The sequence below is a fragment of the Phacochoerus africanus genome, chromosome 10 (genome assembly GCF_016906955.1).
Source record: "Phacochoerus africanus isolate WHEZ1 chromosome 10, ROS_Pafr_v1, whole genome shotgun sequence".
Lineage (NCBI taxonomy): Eukaryota > Metazoa > Chordata > Mammalia > Artiodactyla > Suidae > Phacochoerus > Phacochoerus africanus.
Genome location: NC_062553.1, coordinates 10,642,815 through 10,669,375, shown reverse-complemented (window position 1 = coordinate 10,669,375; position 26,561 = coordinate 10,642,815). Strand labels below are relative to the sequence as shown.

The window sequence follows — 26,561 nt, the reverse complement described above, 5'->3', positions numbered from 1 at the left end:
TGAGGAGAACATAGACTTGTATAGCCACTTCAGAGAACAGAATGGAGATTCCACAGGAAATTAAAAACAGACCTAGCATAAAATCCAGCAATCTCACTTTTGGGTAGTATACACCCAAAGGAAATGAAACTCATTACCTTGAAGAGATATCTGAATCCCTATGTTCACTGCAGCATTTATTCACAAGAGCCAAGACGTGGAAGCAACTTAGGTTTTCACAGACAGACGAGTTGATAAAGAAAACATAGCATATGTGTGTGTGTGTGTGTGTACACACACACATATATAATGTACAATGAAGTATTCAACCACAAAAAGAAGTTCTGCCATTTGCAAAAGCATGGATGAACCTTGAGGGCATTATGCTAAGTGAAATAAATCAGACAGAGAAAGACAAATTATCCTTCTTATATGTGAAACTTAAAAAGCCTAACTCACAGAAACAAAGTAGAATGGTGGTTTCCAGGGGCAGAAGTGTGGTGGACATGAAGAGTTGTTGGTCAAAGGATACAAAAGATCTTCCTGTTATGAGATTCATAAGTTTTGGGGCTCTAATGTACCACACACACAGTGTCTATACTAACAGTACTATATCATATACTTGAACGTTGCTGAGAGAGTAGATCTGAAATGTTCTCACTACACACAAAAGATATAATATGTAAGGGGATGGGTGTGTTAACTAATCTTACTGTGGTCATCACTTTGTAATACCCACGTGTATCAAATCTTCATGTTGTACACCTTAAACGTACACAAGGTTTTATGTCAATTCTATCACAATAAAGCTGGAAAAAAATTTAAAATGTAGTTGATAGAAATGTGAAATGGTCCAGCAGCTGTAACAAACAGTAGGATGAATCCTTAAAAAGTTTAAATGTAGAATTGTCATATAACCCGGCAATTCCACTTCTGGTATACCCGAAAGAAATGAAAGCAGAGGCTCAAACAGATGTTTGTATACCCATACTCATAGCAGCATTATTCACAATAGCCAAAAGGTGGAAGCAAAGCAAGTGTCCATCAACAGATGAATAGATAAGCAAAACATGGTACATGCATACAATGGAGTATTATTCAGCCTCTGGAAGGAAGAAATATTCGACACATACTGAAACATGGTTACATCTCGAAGACTTCAATGCCAAGTGAAATAAGCTAGTCACCAAAGGACAAATGTGATATGATTCTACTTGTACGATGTATCTGGAATAGTCAGAATTGTAGAGACAGAACGTAGAATGGTGGTTGCCAAGGGCTGTGAGGAGGGGGGATGAGGAGTTAGTGCTTAATGAAGACAAAGTTTTAATTGGGGAAGATGAAAAGTTCTGGAGATGGAAGATGGAGATGATTGTATAGGACCATGAATGTGCCTAGTGCCACAGACCTGTATGCTTAAAAGTGGCAGATCTGGGGAGTTCCCAGGTGGCCTAGTGGTTAAAGATACAACACTGTCACAGCTGTGGTGTGGGTTCAGTCTCTGGCCTGGGAACTTCTGCATGCCATGGGTGCGGCCAAAAGAGATGTGACAGATTTTGCTTTGTATATTTTTACCACCCACCCACCCACCCACCCAAAAACCTATGTAACAAAAATTGAGGTGTATGGAACATACTGGCATTCTTAATACTGTGAAGACATCACTTATTCAACCTCCAGACTGTTTTCTGAAGTAGGTACTATTATCTTTACAAATAAAAGAGAGTCTGAGGGTTCAAGTCTACACAGCCTTCAAAATGGCCCAGGCAGAATTTGAACCCAGCTCTCTTGTCTTTACACATGTGGGTTTTCCCCATCTCATGCGAGGGAAATTGTGACCTTACTTCCTGGGAAGGGCTGGGCTCGATTCCTAATTCAAGTTGAAAATGTGTTTTGCCTGGAAAGCATTAGGAGGAGGCTAGGTAACCATGGCGGCCAATACCAGACATATCCTTGGCCTGCGAGGAAGAGATTTCACAACAGCAGGCGGTGTCCTTCCCTCGCTGCACTAGGAGTGGCCCTGTGAGCAAGAAGGGATGGGACCCTCGGAGCTCAAGCCCCAGTACCTTCTGTCTGTGCTTCCACAGCTCTGCCTCTGAGGCTCTGGCTTTCCTCCTGAGAACAGCTTTTCCTGTTGGCTAGGAAATCCCATTCCCTCTCCTGTGTCTAACTGCACCCTGCATGGCCCCACAACCACATTGTGCTGTGGCCAGCTATTGCTTTTTCTCCACCAAAATGTCAACTCTATCGCCAGCCCTGAAGGCAAAGACTGGTCTGCAGTCATGGCGCCACAAAGGTTGAAAGAAGGAAAACACTGATTCATCAATACTTATTTTTATCCACGGTTCCCGATTTATAAAGCTTTGGCTGCTTTACGTCAAGGGCTAGGATGGCACCGGAGCAATCAATCCTGACATCTGTCCAACATTTTTTTTTGTCTTCCACAAAGCAATGTTAAGCCCACGATCATCTTTCCAAAGACCCTTTTGTGGTCACTCAGACAGGGGACCAATATCCAGAGAAGTCAAGCAACTTGTCTATGGTCACAAAGTGAGTGTCAAACCAGAGATTTGAACCTAGGTCTTCAGTGTCATGGATTCTTCTCACAGAGCCATCTGTTTAATAAACTCAAAAGCTCCCGTAATGAAACGGGATATTGCAGCCACATCTGCCAAAGTTCTAGAAAAAGAGTAAACACCATACCTTGTTCTGGGCTGGTGGGTTGCTCCAGAATTCTAAATCCACAAGAGACTGAGGATCTTTCATGAGAGCTCAGAGAAAAACTTGCTTTGGTACCAGACAGAAAAACAGATCCAAGTTCTCAGAAGTTTCCAAATAGTTGTGCTAAAAATATTTCTCTCCTTTAGTCCCAAAGAGCCAGAGGCCCTGGAAGTCATTCATCGGGTGAGGCTCAGTCAGGACCAGTTAAAATTACGGTCCTGTTCGAGATAAACCTGCAAGCGCCTGCTTTCCTTGAGTGCTGGGTGCAGAAGGCACCCCCATCGCTGTGTGTCGTGGCCTCAGTTTTCAGATTTGTTTACTTAATTTTTTCCCTCTTCATTTGTTTTCCACTGAGTGGATGTTTCAGGGAAAAAAAAATTACTCACTGACTGGAAATTAGTTGTTAACTTAGAGACAAGAGTCATTTCCCACTTGAGCATGTTCAATGCAGAATCTTCAGATTCTGGATGTAAGGCTGTGCCTCCTGGGATAATAAGGAGAAGTGTCCCTATTCTGGTAAAATCGTCCCCCATTCCATGCGCTGCAAAATGAAAGAGGCAGATGGGTACCATACTGAGTTTTCTTTGTTCTTTGCTGGATGGACAAATGGCCGGGTGTTTTTAAAACATGGATATAGTTTGTTCCTACAGAGAACTGATCTCAACAATTCAAAAGGCAGAGAATGGTTCTCCAAACCCTATGACAGCTTGTCTTCGGTGCAATCAATTTCTTTTTGGTCTTTGGATATGAACTTCATGTATCTCCTTACCAATAGTGATAGGGAATTCATGATGTCATTTATGGAAATGAAGTGACTGAAAACGTTCCTTTTGATCTTGCTTTCCCCATCATTCTTCTCAAGCTATTGAGATAATGACAAAGTTGATACAAGTAGACGTGACACTTGCTGCCACATCAATAACCATCACTGTGGATAACTGAGAATTAACGTGATTGTATTATTCCAGATTATAATGCTTGATTCTTGACTTTCTGCCCCAAACATCACTTCTTATGTTTTTAATGAATTAATTTACTTATTTTTGCTTTTGACTGCCACACCTGGTGGCACACGGACGTTCCCAAGCTAGGGGTCCAATGGGAGCTGCAGCTGCCGGCCTAAGGCCCAGCTCATGGCAATGCCCAGATCCTTAACCCACCGAGGGTTAAGGCCAGGGATTAAACCCAAATCCTCGTGGATGCTAGTCGGGTTCATGATCGCAGAGCCACAGTGGGAATTCCTACTTCTTATATTTTAAATCATAAGACAATTCTTAAAGATTACGGAAAATTTCAAACACACACAGAGGCGGATATTGAGTGGAAAATGAGTTGCTTTACACTGGCCTACCAGCTCAACAGTTACTGGCCGGGGGTGGGGTGGGGTGGGGGGGAAGAAAGGGGGGAAGGAAGGGGACTCTTCACTTCTCCCCACTTAATTCCCCACCCCCACCCCTGCATTTGGAATATTTTGAAGCAAATGTCACACATCATATCTTCTATTTCGTAACGATTTCAAGACAACCTAGGATTTTTGAAAAAATCATCTTGGATAATAGATAATAGTGTGACCGACACCAAGCAGCTTCATAGGCCCTTGAGACCGCTTAACCAACAATGGACAGGCTTTAGACAAGTCCAACACGTCTTAAAAGCATTTTACTCACACACTGCCACATTGTGCAAAGTTCCGAAATGTAACTTGATGCGGCTGTCAAGCTGTTTCAGCGAGGTTTTCAGAGTTCACGGGGAGCTGTCCCATGACTCGTTGCAGAAATTCCAAGAAGTCTTGAGCTCATTAGAGGCCTGTCTGTGGGCCCATGGGTTCCGGGAAGGGAAGCGGCACAGAGCTGACCTTCGCTCCCCCCACGGCGGCGAGCACGGGGGATGTGACCGCCAGGTGCTCCAGTTTTTGGCTTTCGCTCACACAACTGTCATGCTGTCCTAAGGTTGTTTAGGAAACACGAGAGGACTGGCATCGTCTTTAAAATGTCAGGTCATCCTGGAGTCTTGCGATGTGAAGGCTAACGGGGTGATGTGCGTTGCCTTGGGAACCTTCAGGCCCGGTGCGCACGGCTGCCTCCATCCACGCTGCGGCGAGGTACTGACGGTGTAGAGGGAAGAGGCAGGGCAGGGTAAAACCTGACCTGGACGGCAGATCGCAGGAGCCAGACCTCTGGGTGTCTGCTCCACCACCTCCACGCCTCCCCAGAGCGCTGTGCACCTTTTCTTGAAAAATATTTGGCATATGAGAGATTCTGTATCTTTCATTTTTATTTTGTGGTGTGTCTATGTATGCGTGTGTATGGTTTTTTTAATTGATATTTAATTGACAGATAACATGACATTAGTTCCAGATATACAAAATGATGGTTCCACATCTGCATATGTTGCAGCATGATCACCACGTGAAGTCTAGTTTGCATCTAGCACACACATACTTTTTTTTTTTCTCCTTGTGATGAGAACTTGCAAGATCTACTCTCTTAGAAACTCTTACACAATACAGTTGTACTAACTGTGGTCACCACCCTGTGCCTTCTATCTTAGGACTTATTTATCTTATACCTGATCCGCTTTCACACATTTCACCCACCTTCCACCTCTTCCTCTGGCAACCACCAGTTTGATCTCTGTAATTATGATTTTTTTTTTTTTGCTTTTTAAATGTTCTGCATAGAAATGAGATCATGTGGTGCTTGTCTTTCTCTGACTTATTTCATTTAGCATGATGCCCTCAAAGTCTATCTCTGCTGTTGCAAATGATAGGATTTCCTTCATTTTTATGTGGCTGAAAATATTCCTGTGATTCTTTGTATATATACCACATTTTTTATGTCCATTCATCCCTTGATGGACAGAAGATTATTTTTGAGATGCTGTATCTTTGGATAACAGGGAATAAGGAATGGTCACCATTTATCATGTATTCTGGCAAGGCACTGTCCTAAGTGTTTTACATGCATTTCTCATTTATTCTTTACCAAAAACACATGAAGTAGCTTCTATGGTTTCCCCATGAGAAGGGAGGGGGCTGAGATGAGAGACAGAGGGACGTGGCTGGTAAGGGGCAGAGCTGGATTCCAAAACCCTCACCTTCATAGAGTAAAATCCAAAGACTATTTCCAATTTTGGCTTAGACGTCTATCTTCATGACCCGTAACACATTCAACAGCAGTGAGAATGGGAACTGTCCATGAAAATGTGCCACTTCAAAGTTTAGCATCTAAGGGACAGGAGTGATGGTGGAGGAGTCTGCCTTTTCCCTGCTCCTAGGGTCCTCAGGAGGAGAGCTTTCTGGAAGCAATCCTCCCCTTTATTTATTTTACCCCAGGGGAGGTGGGATGGATGACTTTGGGACACTTGGGAGGAACAACTAGATGTGTTCAGCTCAGTTGACTGGGGATGAAAATCTGCCCAATTTTAGGGACTCTGGATTAAGAAGCTCCTTTACCAGCACACCAAAGCAATATTCTTCAACAGGTATATTTTATAAAGAAAAAAATTCATTCTTCTTAGGTGTCTTGTCCAATGAGATTTGACCAAAGTATACAGTTGTGTAACCACCAAAGAATAGAGACCGAGTATTTCCCTTCCTCTAGAATGTTTCCTTATGTCCCTTTGTAGTAAGATCTCTCCCCTCTTCTGGCCACTGGCAGCCTCTGAGCTTGTTTGTCCATATAACTTTGCCTTTTCCAGAACGTCGTTTAAATGGAGTCATTTACCGTGTGAGCTTTCGCATCTGTCTTCTTTCACGGAGCAGTGGATCTTGAGAGTCATTCATGTTTCTTCCTGTGCTGAGCAGACTCCCCCTGTATGGATGTACCATGATTTGTTTGTCCACGTACCAGCTGATGCACCTTACACCTGTCTCCAGTGTCTGGCTATTCTGAATTAAAGCTGCGGCAACCACTCATGCACAGGTCTGTGTGTGGACACATGTTTTCATTTCTTTTTGCTAAATACCCGGGAGACAGATGGCTGGTGAATATGTTAAGTGTGTATTTAATTTCATAGGAAACTGCCAAACTGTTTTCCCAAGAGGCTATGCCATTTTGCATATTCAGCAGTGATGGACGGAAGTTGCTAATTGCTCCACCTCCTTGCCAGCGCTTGGTACTACTGGTTTTGCTTTCAAATTTTAGCTATTCTAATTGGCATGTGGTAGTATTGCTTTGCGGTTTTGATTTGCATTTCCCCAATGATGTTAAACATCTCTTTGTATACCTATTTGCCATCTATATATCTTCCTTTTGAAGAATCAGTTCAAATCTTTTGTTCATTTTGAGTTATCTATTTATCATTGGTTGTAAGGATTTATATATTTTTGATATACAGCAGATGTGAGTTTTACAAATAGTTTCTCCAGTCTGTGATTTGACTCTTTATTTTATTAACTATGTCTTTTGAAGAGAAGCATTTAATTTTAAGAGAAGCATTAACTTTTTTATTTTATAAGTGACTTTTTTATATCCTGCTTAAGAAATCTTTGCCCAACTCCAGGTTACAAATATTTTCTCTGGGAATTTTGTAGTTCTAGGTTTTATATCTAGGTCTATGATTCCTTTAAAATTTCTTTTATGTAAGGTGAGATAAGGGTCAAGTTTTGTTTTGCTTTGTTTTGTTTTTGCATATTGAGAGACGGAGTATACAGACAATGGCCAGATCATATTTACAATAGACTTTGACCCATGACCTGAAGCAACCTACCCAGGAAAACAACCATCTTACCTACATAACAGCCACGAAAGACAGTTAGAAGCTAGATGTGTAGGAAGTCAGATTTCTGTCTCTAGTAACAATCCAGGATGCCAGACAATAAACCCTTGTAACAATCAGCCTCAAATGGCCAGGACTTGATTAATAACTGGCTATGTCCTTAGTTTTTGCCTCCACTTGCAACTGAAGTCCCACCAGAAAAAATGAAATACACACCCCAAGCAATCATATAGAATGTCCCACTTCCGGTTAACGTACCTACAGCTTTCCTCTGACAATTACCCTTATCAGAGCACACCTGAAGTCCTCTCTGCTTTCCACTATAAAACTTTCCCACGCCTCTACCTGTCTTAAAATCTCTGCCAAAACACAGGTATTGATGTCTGACTCCCTTGCTACCACAAACTGAATCAATAGCCTTTACTTGTTCTCATTTCATTGCTTGTCATTGATGTCCACAATACAGATGCCAATGGTGCTTTGTTTTATTAATCAATTTCCTTAAAGCTCTGGCAGGGAACGGGGTCTTGTTCATCGAGGTCCCCGGTAAATGTGGGAAAGCCAACTCCTACTCTTAAGCGGTTTGTGGGCTTGAGGGGGAAGCCAGGCTTCTGTACTTGATTTACACTTGATATAAACTCAGGGACAAGAATGTGCACCTGACAAGGTACTTCTCTGGGGGCAAGAACCCTGTCTTCATCTTTGCATCACCCCCTTATAACCACGGCTGAAAATCTAGACAAATGCAATATTGGCTGGTTGATGTAATAACTGATTCTAATTAGATGCCGACATAAGAGCAAGAAAAATCATCTTCAATGTGGATTGGCTTCTGGAGGCAACCACAGAGGGTGTGTGTGTACCAACAGCCAGATAAATAACGCTCCTACTTTCCCAGATCAACCCCCTTGGGCTTAGGCCTGGATGTCTCCCACCTGACCTCTTGCAACAGCCTCTTAACTACTCTATCCTCCCTTGCACTTCTTTGCTTTCAAGCCTACCTCTAGTCTGTCGCTCAAGTGAGTTCAAACCATGAGCCTTTGATGAGCGAATACTTGGTAAATGAACAAAAAATAGCACTCCCGTGTCTACAACCATTCAGATAATTCAATCCACTTTGCAATTTTATGACCCAAAGGAAAAAAATCTGCAATGACAGGAAATACACTGTAAACAAACATATGTTGAATGTCTACTATTTGCCAGGATGGATAAACAAACAAGCAAGAGTGGCACATTTGGGTAATATCCCTGCCCCTGGAAGCAGTTCTCTGGGGACCCTCCCATGAAAGGAAAGAGAGGAGCTGAAAGGGAGGGTGGACCTGAAAGGGAGTTTCCTTGCTGGGAGAGGAAATAGGCAGTATTGGTGGCCGGCTGACAATAGCCTCCAGTTCGTTAAGAATAATTAATAACTGGAGTTCCCGTCATGCGTGGCACAGCAGAAATGAATCCGACTAGTAACAATGAGGTGTCGGGTTTGATCCCTGGCCTTTCTCAGTGGGTTAAGGATCTGGAATTGCCGTGAGCTGTGGTGTAGGTCACAGACGCGGCTTGGATCCCAAGTGGCTGTGGCTGTGGTATAGGCCAGCAGCTACAGCTCCAATTCAACCCCTAGCCTGGGAACGACCATGTGCCACAGATGGGGCCCTAAAAAGCAAAAAAAAAAAAAAAGAGTAATTAAGAATTGGAGTTCCCTGATGGCTTAGGGGGTTAAGGATCTGGGGTTGTCACTGTTGTGAATCGGGTCACTGTTGTGGTGTGGGTTCGACCCCTGGCCAGGGAACATTCACTTGCCTTGAGTGTGGCCAAAAATAAAGAAGAGTAATCAGAGAAGTAGCTCAAAGACATCCATTATGCAGAACTTGGCCATGGGGAAAATATCAGGGAAAATTATAGAAGGTGCAAATAAGAAGAGGGATTATTTGCTGGTACATGGGGTCCACTGGTTGCAAGGACCCACCTTGCCCTTGATTCTGGGGCAACCTGAATGCCAAAAACATCTGCTGTCCTGTGCAGCTGGCCACAGAGACAGGTATGGTGGGAGGTGCATATCTGGTGTCTTAGGATATTAGCTAGTGGCCAGGACAGGGCACCTATCTAAAGGGTTGCAGCTGGCAGCCCAGAAGAAGTTCTGTGAGGGGTTAATAGTCAGCACCATCTATTTGGACTCCAAATTCGAAAGTAGCAAATGATAATAGCACCCATTTATTAGGGACCTACTCTACGCTAGCACAGCTATCCTGACCACTTAGTGAATTAGGTTTTATTATGTACTTATTACAGAGGTGGAAACTGTAGATCCCAAATGAAAGAGTTTACCAAGGTCATACAGTTACTAAGTGATAGATTTGACATTCAAATTAGATTATCTGACCCCCCCCAAATCAAACCCTTAGTTTAAAATGGGGACAGGATAGCGCTTAGCTCCTATGACTGTTGCAAAGATTAACTGGAATAATCCACAGAACAGGGGTCACAGGTTGCTCTGAGCATAGCAGATGCTCAATAATCATGAGGTAGGTTCACAATGCTGTCATTGCTGCCATTGCCCTGACCACTGATGCTCTGACCTCCGCAGCTTTGGTGGCTGCTGTTCTTTGATGAGTTGATGAATGGATCCTCTGTCCTGCGTTCTCTGTGCTCAGCTTATTTGCACTTGAAAATCGTCCAAAGGCCCATCCTTGGTTGCAAGGAGGCCAGAGGCGATGTGGACATTCAGCGATGCAAGCTTCCTTATGCTGAGGGTTTGAGAGTGTCTGTGTGGTGTTACTGAGGCACAAAGTAGTGACAATGATAATAATGGCAATAATAATAATAATAATGGCCTCCATTTATTGCAAAGCCCCAAACTCACTTCTTTTCAGGCGTCTCAGGTCTGTTTGAACTCTCTGGTGTTTCTAAAGGTCTGCCCAGATAATGGAAGACTTGTTCTTGGCTCCTTGCTGAAAACACGTGAGGCATTCTGGGAGAGGGGATCAGTGGACATGAGCCAGGTTCAGAGTCAAGAGCTACAATAGACCCAACAAAGGCAAAGGTTTAGCCGCAGGTGGTACCTCTTGCACACACATCCCTTTCCAGCCAAAACAATCTTCTAACTGACTCCATCTCAATTGAGAGAGAATTAGAAATCCAGCGGTGACTCATCGTGTGCCTGGGAAGAAAGCTGAGCATAGCAGTTTTGGCAAAAAAAAAAAAAAAAAGATGAAAACAATGGAATGTTACCAAAGTCTCTCCGTGTCTTCTCTCTTCCTACTAACGTGGCTTTATGGCAGCTGGTGGGACGAGACCCCTGGCTTTGATGGTGAAGGTCTTCGTTGCCCAGTCATGTGACCTTGGGCAACTTGCATGACTTCTCTGAACCTCAGCTTTCTCTACCATCAATTGAAAGTTTAGAAAGGCTCAAACCAAGTGAGAGGAATGAAATAATGCTATCTCCTTGGCTGACTTTTGTGCTTCCCAGGAAATTTGGTTTCAGCTGGTAGAGGGAAGAGCAACTCAAAGTTAAGATTTTGCCTACTGGTTGAGGCTAGAAAATACATGTCCTTAGTGGCACTCCTTCTGGGCTCTAGATCTGTATTTTCAGAACAATCTCATCTCCATAGTTAGAGAAGCTCTTCCTGAGGAAGTAACTTGTAAGTGATTTCTTGAGACTTGAAGGATGACTAAGAGGGATCCTGGAAGATAAGCGTGAGGTTGGGGTAGAGTAGGCTTTCCAGGCAGAGCCAATGCATGAGAAAAAGCCTGGCACTGAGAGAGACCGGGACACCTTGGAGAAAGTGAGAGAAAGCTGGTGAGGAGGCTGGAGAAGAAGAAAAAGAGGAATGTTAGGAGATGAGGCAGAGGCTGAGTAGCGGGAAGTTGAAAGTCTTCTGTGAGCTTGGACTTCATTTGAAGAGCAATAGAACGCAGGTGAAGGGTAAGTCTGGGAACCCAAAGACCACACAGACACTTAAAAAAGATCTCTTGGGCTGTCACGTCAAAAGGGGCAGGAGGAAGACAGGCATGAAGGACCGTGGTAGATAGCATCCTGGGGTAAGGAGATGTAAGAAAGCCACCCAACTGCTGACAGCAATTCTACCGGAGTCGGTAACAGGTTTGGTTTGTTCATTTTCTATTTGGTCACGCCTGTGTGTGTGTGTGTGTGTGTGTGTGTGTGTGTGTGTGTGTGTATTTCCTCCTAATATCTTTTCCTGTTCAAAGTTTACAATTTTTTCATCAAAATATATATGCTCTTTTATAATCCCCAAATTTGTTTTCTGTACTATATGCCAAGTATAATTGTTATATAGAGTTATTCACATTTTTCTTTTCTTTTCTTTCTTTTTTTTTTGTCTTTTTGCCATTTTTTTGGGCTGCCTGCAGCATATGGAGGTTCCCAGGCTAGTGGTCTAATTGGAGCTGTAGCCACCAGCCTACGCCAGAGCCATAGCAACACAGGATCCGAGCCGCGTCTGCGACCTACACCACAGCTCACAGCAACGCTGGATCCTTAACCCACTGAGCAAGGCCAGGGATCGAACCCACAACCTCATGGTTCCTAGTCGGATTCGTTAACCACTGAGCCATGACGGGAACTCCAACATTCTTATTTTCAATATATGCTCCTTAAAGAAAATTTGGAGGAGGAAAATATAGAAAAACAAAAGTAAAAAATTATGTTTCTATCTTTTAGATAGCTCTGTTGCCGTTTTAGTTCATTTTTTCCTGCCTTTTTTTTATTCTGTATGTGTGTGTGTGCAAGGATCTTCTGTCCAAAGATTTGTAATGTTGCCATGTACAGTTCTGCTTTGCTTTTTCTTTAACTGAAACATATTTGACATGTAACATTGGGTAAATTTAAGGTGTTCAACCTGTTGATTTGATATATTTATATATTGTAATACGACTGCCATTGCAGTGATAATTAGCTCCTCTATTATATCACATGATTATCAGTTCTTTTTTGTGGTGGAAATAATTAAGATTCAGTCTCTTAGTACGTTGGATGATTATATTGCACTATTGTCCATATTCATTATACTGTGCGTTAGATCTTCAAAATGTATTTGTCCGCTGGTTGTACATTTGCAGAAGCAACACCTCTCCTGTTTTGGTGGCCCCTGGTGACTGCTGTTTTACTCTCTGGTTTTAGGATGTAGATTTTAGTTTCCACATATAAGCGCTAGCACATGGTATTTGTTTTTCTCTAGCTGACTTATTTCACTTAACATAAAGCCCTTCAGTTCCATCCATGTTGTCTCAAATGGCAGACGTTTCTTCTTCCTCAGGGCTGAAAAATATTCCGTTGTTAGGTATACCATATCTTCTCTATCCATTCAACTGTTGATGGGCATTTGGTCTGTTTCCACATTTTGGCTAATGGGAATATTGCTGCAGTGAACATGGGAGCACAGGTATCTCTTGGAGATCTTGTTTTCATTTCCTTTGAATAGATCCCCAGAAGTGGGGTTGCTGGATTATATGCTTGCCTTTCCTTTAACCTACTATTATATCATAAGCTTTCCTCCTTTGTTATTCTTTGGAATCATTAAAGGCCAAACAATATCCATCAAAAAGTCGTCCTGTAATTTACTTAATTTCCTTTTCCTCCCCATTATTGGAAAATTAAGATATTTCCATTTTTTCTATTATAAATGAGATTATATTGAAAATTTTTGTGCATAAACCTTCATCCCTATTTAGGATTATTTCCTTGGGATAGATTCCCAGAAATGGAATTACTGGGTCAAGAGATTTGGATGTTTTTTGTCTCTCTTGGTACATGCTGCCAAACTGCTTTCCAAAAGGCTGTGTGAGTTTACACTGCTCCATCCCTTTATGAAAACAAATGCAAGAGAATGTAGCCCCTTAACAGTCAGGCACTGCTAGTCTCTAGAACACAGACAGAGCCAAGAATCTCCCATTTGGAAGTAACTTTAAAGGTCGGTGAAACTGACCTCTGTTGATGCTCGATCAAGAGGTGTATTTGCAGAGAGAACATCAAAGCTTGTTCTGCAGCAGTATTGATAATTGTACCCTGTCTGGGTTGAATGGCTCCAAGTTCTCTACTCAACCTCAGCCAGGGGCTAAGCCCTGCTCATTTCTAATTTCTCAGAGCCAGGACCATGCTGGGCACACAGAGGGTTGTCCATCTACCTTGGCAGATTGGACAGAGGTGAGGAGACACTGCCTGGAGCAAGCTATCTCATTGTTCCCCTGGGTAGAAAGCTCTGGCAGGACACCAGAGGCAGCTTTGTGTTGGGACAGAACAGTTGCCTCCTGGTATGGTAGGGCTCAGGGGCACCAGGGGCCCTGAGTTCCCAAGGCTCCCCTTCTTGGTGGTTTTTAAAATGTGGGGTAATCTTGGAGTTTCCATTGGGGTGCAGCAGAAATGAATCTGACTAGTATCCATGAAGATGCGGGTTCATCCCTGGCCTCACTCAGTGGGTCAGACAGGGATCCAGCATTGCTGTGAGCTGTGGTGTAGGTCACAGATGCTGCTCAGATCCCACGTTGCTGTGGCTGTGGTGTAGGCTGGCAGCTATAGCTCTGATTCGACCCCTAGCCTTGGAATTACCATGTGCTGCGGGTGCAGCTCTAAAAAAAAAAAGTGTTGGATACTCTTAAAAAGATTTCCAGGGATGCTTGCTCAAAGAGTCACATGACAGGGAGGAATCATGTGACCAGGGAGAGGTAGAATGCATTTCTTTCTTTCTTTTCTCTTTTTACAGCCGCACCTGGAAATTCCCAGGCTAGGGGTCAAATCAGAACAGCAGCTTCAGCTTACACCACAGCCACGGCACACTGAATTCAAGCCACATCTGTGACCTACGCCACAATTTGTGGCAATGCTGGACACTTAAGCCACTGAGCGAGGCCAGGGATCAAACCAGCACCCTCCTGGAAACTGTCAGGTTCTTTACCCACTGAGCAACAATGGGAACTCCTAGAATCCTTTTCTATCTCTTCTGTACCCAAGGTGTCAGGCCGTCTTGGCCCTCCCCTTAAGGTACTACCCTGACTCAGGCCGACTGGTGACCTTTGCCCTGGGCATGCCCTTCAATCTGCCCTTCCTTTGCCCTTCAGGCTATCTAGAACCACCACCTTTCCTGATCCAGCTGGATGCTGGCTCAGTAACTCTGGGCAGTCTATCATGCCATGCAGATTTATCCAGCATCCCCTGTGCCAGCCACTAGCCGCATGTGCAGGGCGGCAGTGAGGCAAGTCCATTCCGGTCCTGGTCCACCTGTCATCGTCTTGAAGTTCTCCGACGTGGCATGTTGCTCCTCTCTTTCAACCTGCAAGATCTTTCTCGCTGTTTCTTTACCTAGTTCAACCTGACACTCTTCCAAACACCTTCGTCGATATTCAACTCTGTGCCCAGGCAGGGGCCAAGCCGAGTCGCTTCCTCTTCTTCCAACCTTAGGAGGTTGGTACTATTAGCATTAATATTGCTTTCATTTTATACATGGAAAAGCTGAGGCACAAGAGGTAACGCTTTGGCCAAAGGCTGAGCTGTGTTTAGACTCCTACTATATTTTACTGCCTCTTTTCAGTAAGTACATACACTACAGATGGCCAATGCTGCAAAGAAAAAGAAGAGGGCTTGGTGTAAAGAATAAAAAGGGGAAAACCTACTTTAGCTCCGGGGGTCAGTGAAGGCCACTTGAAGGAAAGGACCTTTAAGGGTATTCCTGAGGGTGACTTAGCTAGATAATGACAGAAGAGCCTTCCAGGAAGGCAGAACAGAATGTGTAAAGGTCCTGTGGCAGGAAAGGGCTTTGGGAACTCTAGGAAATGAACGGACAGGGGTGGACTACATGAGAGAAGGTCAGAGAAATAGATGAGGTCACATCATTTCAGACCTTGAAAAGGTGCTCTCATAAGTCGTTTGTGCAAATGTTAAGCAGTCCAGTCACTTAGTGGAACCACTTTTCTTTTCTTCTCTTTTTCTCTTTTTGCTTTTCAGGGCTGAAAGTGCGGCATGTGGAAGTGCCCAGGCTAGGGCTCAAATCAGAGCTGTAGCTGCCGGCCTACACCACAGCCAGAGCAACGCGAGATCTGAGCCGTGTCTGCAACCTACACCGCAGCTCACAGCAAGCAATGCCAGATCCTTAACCCACTGTGCGAGGCCAGGGGTCAAACCTGGATCCTCATGGATATTAGTCAGATTTGTTACCACGGAGCCACAACCAGAACTCCTGGTGGTATCACATTTCTATCAACACATATATACAAAGAGCCTGAAAGCTGAGCAAGCTTTTGTTTCAACACTTCTGTTCTTAGGGTTTAATTTGAAGAAAAATAAAAAATGTAGGCAAAGCTATGTGTACAATGATGACGATCACAGCACGACATATTTTGGGGGGCATTATCAATTATTTGTTCTACAGTTGTAGATTGGTTAAGTCAACGACACATCAACAAAAGGACTACTTTGCAGCCATTAAATCCTATGTTATGTAAGAACATTTAGGGACAAAGGCAAATGTTTATAATATACTACTTAAGGGAAAATAAGTATAATATACTACTTAAGGGAAAATAAGGCCACTCAGTAGTGTCTCAAGTGTTGGAATATTCATTCTGGCTTAAAAAATAACATATGGGAGTTCCCGTCGTGGCGCAGTGGTTAACGAATCCGACTAGGAACCATGAGGTTGTGGGTTCGGTCCCTGCCCTTGCTCAGTGGGTTAACGATCCGATCCGGCGTTGCCGTGAGCTGTGGTGTAGGTTGCAGACGCGGCTCGGATCCCGCGTTGCTGTGGCTCTGGTGTAGGCTGGTGGCTACAGCTCCGATTGGACCCCTAGCCTGGGAACCTCCATATGCCGCGGGAGCGGCCCAAGAAATAGCAACAGCAACAACAACAACTACAACAACAAAAAAGACAAAAAGACAAAAAAAAATATGTATCAAAAAGTACACCTCAAGACTAAAACATCAATGTAGCCATATTGCCTTGTGGAGGGGTTATGGGTGAATTGCATTTTCTACTTTCATTTCTGTTTTCCAAACTTCCCATGAGGGGCAATAAGCACAGTCTTTTGGGGTTTAAAAAGTCAATAAATACCACAGAAAAACAAAACAAACTCACTCCACCCACGCAACGGACAATATCCTGTGTGGATGGAAAGAATGTCCTTTTTCTCAAGGAAACAAAACATTGATACTGTCAGATGATTTGTGGATATTTATTTCAGTGGGTTTTTCCTCTTCCTTCCTTTTTTTGTTTTTGTTTTTGTTTTGGTTTTGGTTCTTGAATGTATAATTTTTGGCTCCTTCTCTTCCTGGCACCAGGTTTAAACATTGGTTCTACTCCCAAATTCTCTTCTTCAACACTTTCTCATTGATGAATTTGAGAACAAAGAGTCTGGAATTTCTGACATCTGGGAATGGCCATGATTTTGGATGTGTTTCGTGAAAAGATGTATTTGTTCAGTCGAGCAAGTGTGAAGCAAATGCTTTCCGCGTGTCTATTAATCTTGGGGGCCTGAGTGATGTAAGGGTATACGCTCACTCATGTTTTACGGTGTTTGGTTTCATAGAAATATGTTTGGTTTCAAGGCATTGGCCCCTGTTCTCTGTTTACTAGGAACGAGCTGGGAGTATGGACGGCATCTTGGATTTTTTCCCAAACCTGGTTTGTTTTTTAATCATCAACTGGAACTTAGTGATGATTATGACTAACACATTTTGTGAGTTCATGAAAACATTTATTTGCATAGAAAAAAACTGAATAGAATAGCACTAGAACCAGAGAAGCCCAATACCGCGTTTTACCAAAAAACTCCTGCTGGAAGATTTTTTTTTTTATTTGCTATCAGAGGCTTTTATTTTTTAATTACTCAAATGAATTTATCACATCTGTAGTTGTATGTGATCATAACAGATTTTATGGCTAGATATAGATGGTTGCTGCTGCTGACCTTGCCGAGAAGAAATGGAGGCATCTCCATTTAGGTCATGGATTCTAAAAGGTAGAGGAGGAACAGCAAAGGGCTCTTCCAGCAGAACCAAGGCACTGACGCTTGATTCATAATAGTTGGGATGCAGGTGGAAATCTCTTTGGATTGCACCAGAGTTGAGGTTAATAATGTGCCCAATGGCATAAAATGAGTTTGGGTCCCCAAGAATCATGTTAGAACATGGCTTTATGCTCACCTAAGTATAATATTAGAACATTCTTTATTTTCACCACAATTCAGAACTATGAGATGGCAGGAGGCTATTCTTATAATTACTTTATGTAATTAATTTATATAATTAATTTATATACATTTACTAAATTATATTATAATTTAGTTAAAGAAAAGCCCCAGCCTAGAAATGTGTGCATAGGATTTCGTAAGGAAAAAAATAAAAAGAAAGAATAAACACTTTACATTTAAAAAGATCAGAAAAAATATTAAAACATGTTTCTTTTTTTATGATCATAGAACTATTTGTTGCTTTCTACCTTTCTCTATCTTCTGAAATTCTTTTTTTTTTTGTCTTTTTGTCGTTTTTTTTTCAGGGCCACACCCATGGCATATGGAGGTTCCCAGGCTAGGGGTCTAATTGGAGCTGTAGCTGCTGGCCTACGAGCCGCATCTGCGACCTACACCACAGCTCACAGCAACGCCGGATCCTTAACCCACTGAGCGAGACCAGGGATCGAACCCACAGCCTCATGCTTCCTAGTCAGATTCGTTAACCACTGAGCCATGAAGGGAACTCCTATCTTCTGAAATTCTTAATGATCATTTTTTTTTTTTTTTTTAGGGCCGCATTTTTGGTATATGGAAGTTCCTAGGCTAGAGGTCAAATTGCAGCTACAGCCTACACAACAGCCACAGGAATGCCAGATTCAAGCTGAGTCTGTGACCTACACCTCAGGTCACAGCAGTGCCAGATCCTTAACCCACTGAGCGAGGTCAGGGATCCAACCTGCATCCTCATGGATACTAGTTGGGTTCCTTTCTGCTGAGCCACAATGGCAACTCTGATTGTGCATTATTTTTTTTTTTTTTATAATAAAAGACTCACTCATTCAACCAACAGACAGGTGCCAATCACTAAGGAGAGAGATTCAAAGATGATTAGACTACTTATCTGCCAGGAAGAAGCTTATAGCACCGTAGGAGAGAGAGGCAAAGAGAAAAGAAGTGAATCGTTGCCAGGAGGGAATTCTATATGAGGTTAAAAAAAAAATGTGAATCAAAAAAAAAACAAAACAAAACAGTGGCTGTTATACTTACATGCAGAGTCAAAATTGTAAAAATAATTTAGGGCATGTGACCCTAAGACAATGGGCTGCATGCATGAAACGATGTCACCTCTTTGAGCCTGCATTGTTCTGGCTAGTTCTGAGTTTTTGAGAGCATGGGACCTAAAGACTGAGGTGGTGCATTTGTCAGGGGCTCACGAGGCATGCTCACGCACTGGGGTTGGGGCTTTGCAACTCATCAGCTTGAGAACTGTAATGAATATTAGTCTCTCTGAATCCTTGTCTCCATCTACAGAGGCTGTAACTTCACTGAAGCATATGCCTTGAATATTGTAACACTGATGCACACAGTTACCTCGCTCCCTGGATCTTCTAAGATGGATAACCCTCTTTGAAAATTTTTAACTGTAACTGGAGCGTGTCCTTTTCAACAGGAAGTGGAGTAATAAAAAGCTCAACAAATTGGTTAGAAATCACTCTTTCAGAAAGAGAACAGAGGCTCTGGATTAGGTCCCCAAGGCTTTTCTAAAGAGATAGAGCATTAACTTGGACTTTGAGTTGTTTCTTTTGGCTGTTGAGAAGTCTTTCTGGGGTGCTTGTTAATTTTTAGCAACCCATCCGCATTGTAAGTGGTAGACTTTGCCCGCACTGGTTATCTCCAGGTCAAAGGACAGTTATTAATTTATTCCAGAAATATTTTTCTAGTATCTCAAAGAAACAGGCCAGATCCTTACCTTCATGGAGAGATAGATAAACATGTAAACAAGCAAATAAGGGGATGGTGATGCAGAGAGAGTGAACAGAGGGCTGCCTCTTGTTGGTGCTGTTTTTTTGTTTTTGTTTTTTTTTGGCTGCACATGGAAGTTCTGGGGCTGGGGATTGAATCTGAACCACAGCTGTGATCTGAACCACAGCTGTGACCTACACCACAGCTACTGCAATACCAGATCCTTAACCCACTGTGCCATGGCAGGAAGCTTGATTTTGATTAGTTTTGATGTCATTTGGCTGGGCAGGGTGCACAACACCTGGGCCTTGGGGTCAGCCTCAACTGGGTCCTAATTACAGTCCAGGTGCCCCTTAGGGTTCTTAGCTGTGTAACCTTAGGAGAGTTCCATTAACTACTCTGAGCCTCAGTTTTTCTCATCTCAGTTTTGGGAACAAGGGTACTCCCCATCAGGGGTGTTATGACAATGAAATGCATTAAGCGAATGTATGGAACTTAAACTTGATCTTAGCCAAAAGGCCGAGGAGCGATGAAGTATGTGTAAATTATTTGGTACTCAAAATTTGAGACATATGCTCTTTTTACACTACCTCCATCTCCTACTGCTGATTCGGCTGGGATTGCGGGAATCCTAAACCTAACGGCTTTTCCCTGTTGGATCACCTCCTGAAAAGTATCTCCTCAGGTACACTTGTGACTTTTCCAGTTGTCGTTTTTCTTTCTTTACTGGTGGGAAGCTGAATGGTGGCTAGTCAAAGATGCCCACATCCTAGCCCCTGTGCTGTGGATATATACATAGCAAAGGGGCTTTGCATGTGGGATGACGTTAAGGCTCTCGAGAGAAGGAGGACTATCCTGGATGAAACACCCAGGGCACTGATGTAATCACAAAGGTCCTTAAAAGAGGGAGGCAGGAGGGTCAGAATTATAGAGAGAAGGTGATGCGAGGAGGGAGGCAGAGGGAAACAGAATCAGAGAGAGAAGATGCTATCTGATGGCTTTGAAGATGGTGGGGGGGGGCGGCTGGGAGACAGAAATGTAGGCGGCTTCAAGAAGATGGAAACGTCAAGGAAGCAGCTTCTCTAGAACCTCCAAAAGGCCCACGTCCCCCAGAACCCTTTTCAGACTTTTGACCTCCACAACCATAGGATAATACCTGTATTGTTCACTGTCATGAAGGTTGCGATAATCTGTTACAGCAGCAATAGAAAACAAACACAGGAGAAACCAGGAGACCCTGCCTGAGCCCCAGTCAACCAAGAGAGTCAGGTCCCTGGGGCTGAGCATCTGATCATCATGATTTCTGAAGCTCAAGTGTGTGGTCTGAAGCTTCACTCTACCGATGACTAACTGTGTGCGTTTGAGAAAATGGCAGTCTCTCCATGCCTCAGGGTAACTTCCATGAAATGGGATGAAAAGTTAGCGAACACTTAGAAAATCTAGTAGGACACTGACACCTGGTAAGTGCTCCAAAAACAAATACTGTAATTAACATAAATGAGTTCTCACTGATGTGAATGACAGTCGGTCTCAGGGAACAGTGGGAGATGAGTGAATGGTTGCCATCAAGGCACAGGTTGAAACTCCCCAGATGGTTGTTTGAATGGCATGAAAGACAATCTTAGTATACATGTGCATGCCTTTAGAGGGTCTTTTTCAGTGGGGGCAGATGGAGGTGTCTTCCCTTCTTATTCCCAGATGGAAATGGGGATACAAATTGGATGACAGGCACTGATGCTGCTCCAAACTCTGTTTCGCTTCTCAGTTATAATTCAAAATTGATGTTGAAGCTCGAACAGCCAAATAAAATGCTGCCCTTTGAACTCTTTGCAATTCCATTTGTCTCTGGTAGATCACAGGCTGCCTGGTTCCTGCTTTGCAGAAAGTTATTCCCCTGATAATTCTGAAAACCAGGGAGAAAGCATGTTCACACGAAATGGTTGTGATTTTTCTAAGTTTATCTAGTGAGGGGGGGACACTGTTCTCTAATGTAATTTTGTATTTGAAAGGCAGAAGAAGACACCACTGGGGTGAATTTAGCCTCAAGAAAGAGTTCTGCATTCAGTAGAAAGATCTGCATATAAAGATGATCGTTGCAGCATGAAAAACAACCAAAACATCGGAATAAACAGAAAAGTTACACAATAGGAGAACTGTTAAATATATCGCAAGATAGGCACCCAGTGGGATATCATGCACCTATCTGAAAGCATGGTTAGAATAGGGAAACTATTCATAATAGACTGTTAAGAGAAAAATCAGAAGGGGAAATTTGTTCAGTGCGAATCTAACACTTTTTATGATTATCACTCACACATTAACAGCAGAGCAGGAAATATACCAAGATACTGACATCTATCGTGTTAAGGAGATAGAATTTTGAATTGTTTTCCTTCATTCTCTTTTTCAAATATTTACTAATATAGTTATTTATATATCTAAAGGGAAAATATTTAAAGAAAGTAATAAGCCAAAATTTCAAAACAATATGGAAGAGGTCCAAGAAATTTAGGTTGCACACATTTATCTAAATGAAAATACCTAAAGAGCTCTAATCTCCTAGATCAGTGCTGATGTCCAGAAACCTAGGGTGAGAAATCTTGGCCGTTAGCATTTAGCAGAGCATGTGGAGACATTTTCTGGCACATACAAGATCTTTCCAGCTTCAAGTCAAGTGATTTGATTTTATGAAACAAAGAAGAGTTTTACTTTCCAGAATAATTCAGTTCTGATCATATAAATAACCCCCATTCTAGCAAGGGGCTACAGAGGAAAGAAAGAGGAAGAATAGCTATTATTTATTTATTTGGCCATACCCATGGCATGCAGAAGCTCCTTGGCCAGAGATCAAACCTATGCCACAGCAGTGACCTGAGCCACAGCCCTGGCAATGCTGGATCCTTAACCACTAGCCCACCAGGGAACTCCCAAGAATTGCTCTTGTTTATGGAGCGCTGGCTGTGTGCCAACCTCTGTGCTGACTGCTTTCCTCTACGTGTCTTCATGCATACTCACAGGTCTGTTAGGTGGTCGCATTATATGGATTTTACAGAGGGGATGCTCAGAAGAGTGAACCCTAGTTGGGGCAGGGGAGAAACATAGGCGTTTCTGGGCTCTCAGACCTCACAGCTCATTATCTCAACCAGGAACTCAACCTAAATAGGCTGCCCCAGACCCTTAAGCTGATTCTGTATAATGCTCTATTTTTTTAAAAATTGTAGTTGTTCTACAATGTTGTGCCAATTTCCGTTGTATAGCAAAATGTCTCAGTGGGACCTACATATATATACATATACATATACATTTTAATATTCTTTCCCATTATGGTCTGTCCCAGGAGATGGATATAGTTCCCTATGCTGTACAGCGGGACCTTATTGCTTATCCATTCTAAATGTAATGGTTTGCATCTACTAATCCCAAATTCCCTGTCTATCTCCCTCCCCTCTCCCCCTTGGTGACCACGAATCCATTCATCCATTCTCTTCTTTTTCTTTTTTTTTTTTTTTTTTTTTTTTTTTTTTTTTTTTTTGCTGCACCTGCAGCATGTGTTAGTTCCTGGGCCAGGGATGGAAACTGCACCACAGTTGTGACCTTGGTTTGCCACAGCTGCAGCCAGACCCTTAACTTGCTGTGCCACAGGGGATCGTCCCCCATGTGTGTTCTCTGTGTCTGTTTCTGTTTTCCATGTCTGTGAGGTAGGCTCGTTTGTGCCATATTTTAGATTCCACATATAAGAATAGTATATGGTAGGAGTTCCCGTCGTGGCTCAGTGGTTAACGAATCCAACTAGGAACCATGAGGTTGAGGGTTCGATCCCTGGCCTTGCTCAGTGGGTTAAGGATCCAGCGTTGCCATGAGCTGTGGTGTAGGTTGCAGACACGGCTCAGATCCCATGTTGCTGTGGCTCTGGCGAAGGCCAGCAGCTACAGCTCCAATTAGACCCCTAGCCTGGGAACCTCCATATGCCGCAGGAGCAGCTCAAGAAATGGCAAAAAGACAAAAAAAAAAAAAAAGAATATTATATGGTATTTGTCTTTCTCTTTCTCACTTCCTTAGTATGATAATCTCTAGCTGCATCCATGTTGCTGCAAATGGCAATATAATATTCGATTTTAAAGAGATGCAACAGTGTCTCCCTAGTTCTGTAATTCCCTACCATGGCTGTGCATGGGAATTTTTAAGTTTAGTGTCAAATAGGTAACATACAATGGTGTTTGAAAAATTCATGTAATAAAATCATATATACAAACAATAAATGCTGGAGAGGGTATAGAGAAAGAGGAGCCCTCCTACACTGGAGGAGGGTTGTAAATTGGTGCAACCATTGTAGAGAACAGTATGGAGGTCCTTTCCAGTTCTAAATATAGAACTAAATAGAGAACTACCATGTGATCTAGCAATCCCACTCCTAGGCATCTGTCTGGAGAGAACCATAACTCGAAAATATACATGCACCACGAAGTTCACTGTAGCACTATTTACATCAGGGAAGTAAGCTAGATGTCCATTGACAGTGGGATGGATAAAGAACGTATAATACATATATATAATAGAATATTACTCAGCCATGAAAAAGAATAAAATAATGCCCCTTGCAGCAACAGGGATGGGCTTAGAGATGATTGTACGAAGCTGAAGTATGTCTGACAAAGACAAATATCCTACGATATCAATTATTTGTAGAATCTAATAAAAATGATACAAAAGAACTTGTTTATAAAACAGCAGTGAACCCACAGACTTAGAAAACAAACTTATGGTTACCAAAGCAGAAGGGTTGGGAGGAAGGGTGGATTGGGAGGCTTGGGGCTGGCATATACACGCTGTTGTATGTGGTTGGATGGTCAGTGGGGGCCTACGATATGGCACAGGGAATTCTATTGCAGCCTAGGTCACTCCTGGCTGTACCACTGGTGCTGCCCTTCTGACACTTTTTGTCCTCATGCCCAGCTGGGCCTTTGAAACACTGTCATGTGCCTACCATAATATTTAACAGCAGGCTGCTCTCCTGCTCTCAGTAAAGACCCTCTGATACCTAGTGTTTTGGTCCTACCATTGAGATGGGATTGAAAACACGCATCCTGAGTCAGTTATTCCAAAGGAGAAAAAGATGACACAATTAATACAAGTTAATCATAGAAAGAGTAGACTATATGGACAAACAACAACAACAAAAGAAAACAGAAATCAGCTGTAATCAGACCACCCAGGAATAATCCTGCTATCATTTTGGGATTGACATCTGGAAAGAAACATATTCTCTCTCTTTTTAAAAATTGTAGTATTCTATGAATCACTTTTGGGGGGGTCCTATTGTCATTTACTCTATAGTTACTCATGTTTCTATATAATAAAATATATTGCAGCAGTGTAATTAAGAAACTATATTTCATTTAACTATTTCCCTATCGTTGGGCGATTTGGTTGTTTTTAAAGTTTTGCTTTTGCTAATAACATTGCAATATGCATCTCTCCAGTGAGATCTTTGGATCTCATTCTCCAATTTGGAAACTTGAAGCTGGCGGCAGTCACACTCGCCCACACCCTCCTCTCCTCTTCCTTCCCTGTGCAGGGTCCCCAGTGTGGTTTGTCAGGCATGGGGCAGACGGTCCTCCTTTGAGGACGGCGAGCAAGGGTTATTCACCTTCTTCTCCTCCTCTCTGATACATGGCCCTGTCATGGGCCTTCTGTGCGTTCCCACCCTCAGCCTGCTACCCTGAACTCTGGTCCCTCCGCGTGCCCATCCAGCAGAGGTCATTGGAGAGCCTAAGATGCATGAAGCATGAATTCAGACCCTGGGGAAAGAGAGCAGATGAGACGGGAAAGACGGGGGTGGTGCTGTAGAGAGGTGGGCACTCATCAACCCAGGGAACAAATGCAGTGAAGACCACCAAGTGCTGCGAGTGCTGGGAGGACCCCAAAGCCCTGGGAAGATGGCGAGTCTTGGGGTGGAGATCAGAGGAGGTTTCCCTGGAGAGGCAACATTGGAAATCTAGAGGCAGCCAAGGTCTGACCAGTGAATCTGGGGGATGAGTGGCCCCCGTGGAGGAGTAGCCACTGTAAGGGGCGCTGCAGCAGGAAAAGCCCTGCCTGTTCCCAGGACAGGAGGAGGAGGTGAGACAAAGCAAGGGGCAAACCTGTTGAGGACAAGCTGGATTAGGCTGGGCTACATCATGCCGGGTCTTGGGGGCCAGGGAGAGGAGTTTAAACTGTATTTGAAGTTCAATGGTGAGGAACTGAAGGAAACCGGAGAGGAATAGGATCTGGTTTTCATTTCTGAAAGGTCACTCTGCTCAAAATTTATCCCAAACTTCTCCAGATGACAAAACACTCAGCAGGGCGAATGATAACTCCTCAACAGATAACGAGGAGGAGGAGGAAGGAACAGGCTTTCTGAATTGTAGTGTCCTGAGTTTTCCAGGCTTATTTTTGTGGCAGATATTGTTAAGTCAGTATTTGCCCCACCCCCACCCCCACCCCAGGCTTCGCTACTAGAATTTCGATTTTGTCTTCTGGAAAGAAAGGCCCACTTTCCAGCCTCATTTGCAGGTGGCCATGGGAAGGCATGTGACATGATTCCAACCAATCAGGTATAAAAAGACGTCAAATGGAGAATGCTGGAAAGGCTTACTTTCCCCATGAAAGCATCAGACACAACTGGTACCTCCCCGCCTTCTCCTCTGCTGGGACGAAGGCAGAGGTGATGTCTCAAGTGCAGAACCGTCTCGATGACAAGCAAGAGGATGAAAGATAACAGGGTGAGGATGAAACAGTGGGAAAAGGGAAGCAGCTGGGTCTCAGGGGCTTTAATGAGCGTTGAACCAACGCCAGCCACCTCCTGACTTTTTGTCATGTGAAGAAATAAGACTCTGTCCTCGTGTCCCAGTGTGAGCTGCTGTTTCTCGGGTGTTGTGTTGACTGCAGCCAGAGCATTCCTAACTGATGCATTTATCACTGAGGAAAAGTGGGCGCTGACTCCATTAGCGATTCCCCGGAATACTATGCGAAGCATTAAAATTCCGAATAACTCAATATGTACTACATTGAAATGATTACCAAACCCCAGCTGGGAAGCCCAAGTGACGCGGATTAGGATCCGAAACCTGCATGCTAAACCTAAGACTACTTGCATGCACCCGAAGGAAAACAAACTAGCATCAGATTGAAGAAGTGGCAGCATTTCAGATAAATATTTGTTCATAACAACTGATAGTAGTTCCTAAAAG

General features: G+C 43.2%; 1 protein-coding gene across 4 annotated transcripts in view; it reads right to left on the bottom strand.

Moving 5' to 3' along the window:
* The window catches only part of C1QTNF7 (C1q and TNF related 7), a 98,320-nt gene that overhangs the window by 13,575 nt on the left and 58,184 nt on the right, over positions 1-26,561 (bottom strand). Inside the window, exon 1 of one of the 4 annotated variants that reach the window (XM_047799131.1) lies at positions 2,683-2,988. The exons of the other annotated variants lie outside the window; for them this stretch is intronic. The gene's annotated coding sequence lies outside the window, so the exon portion shown is untranslated. Of the gene's footprint in view, positions 1-2,682; positions 2,989-26,561 lie in introns of those variants that run through there. 4 annotated transcript variants of the gene reach the window in all.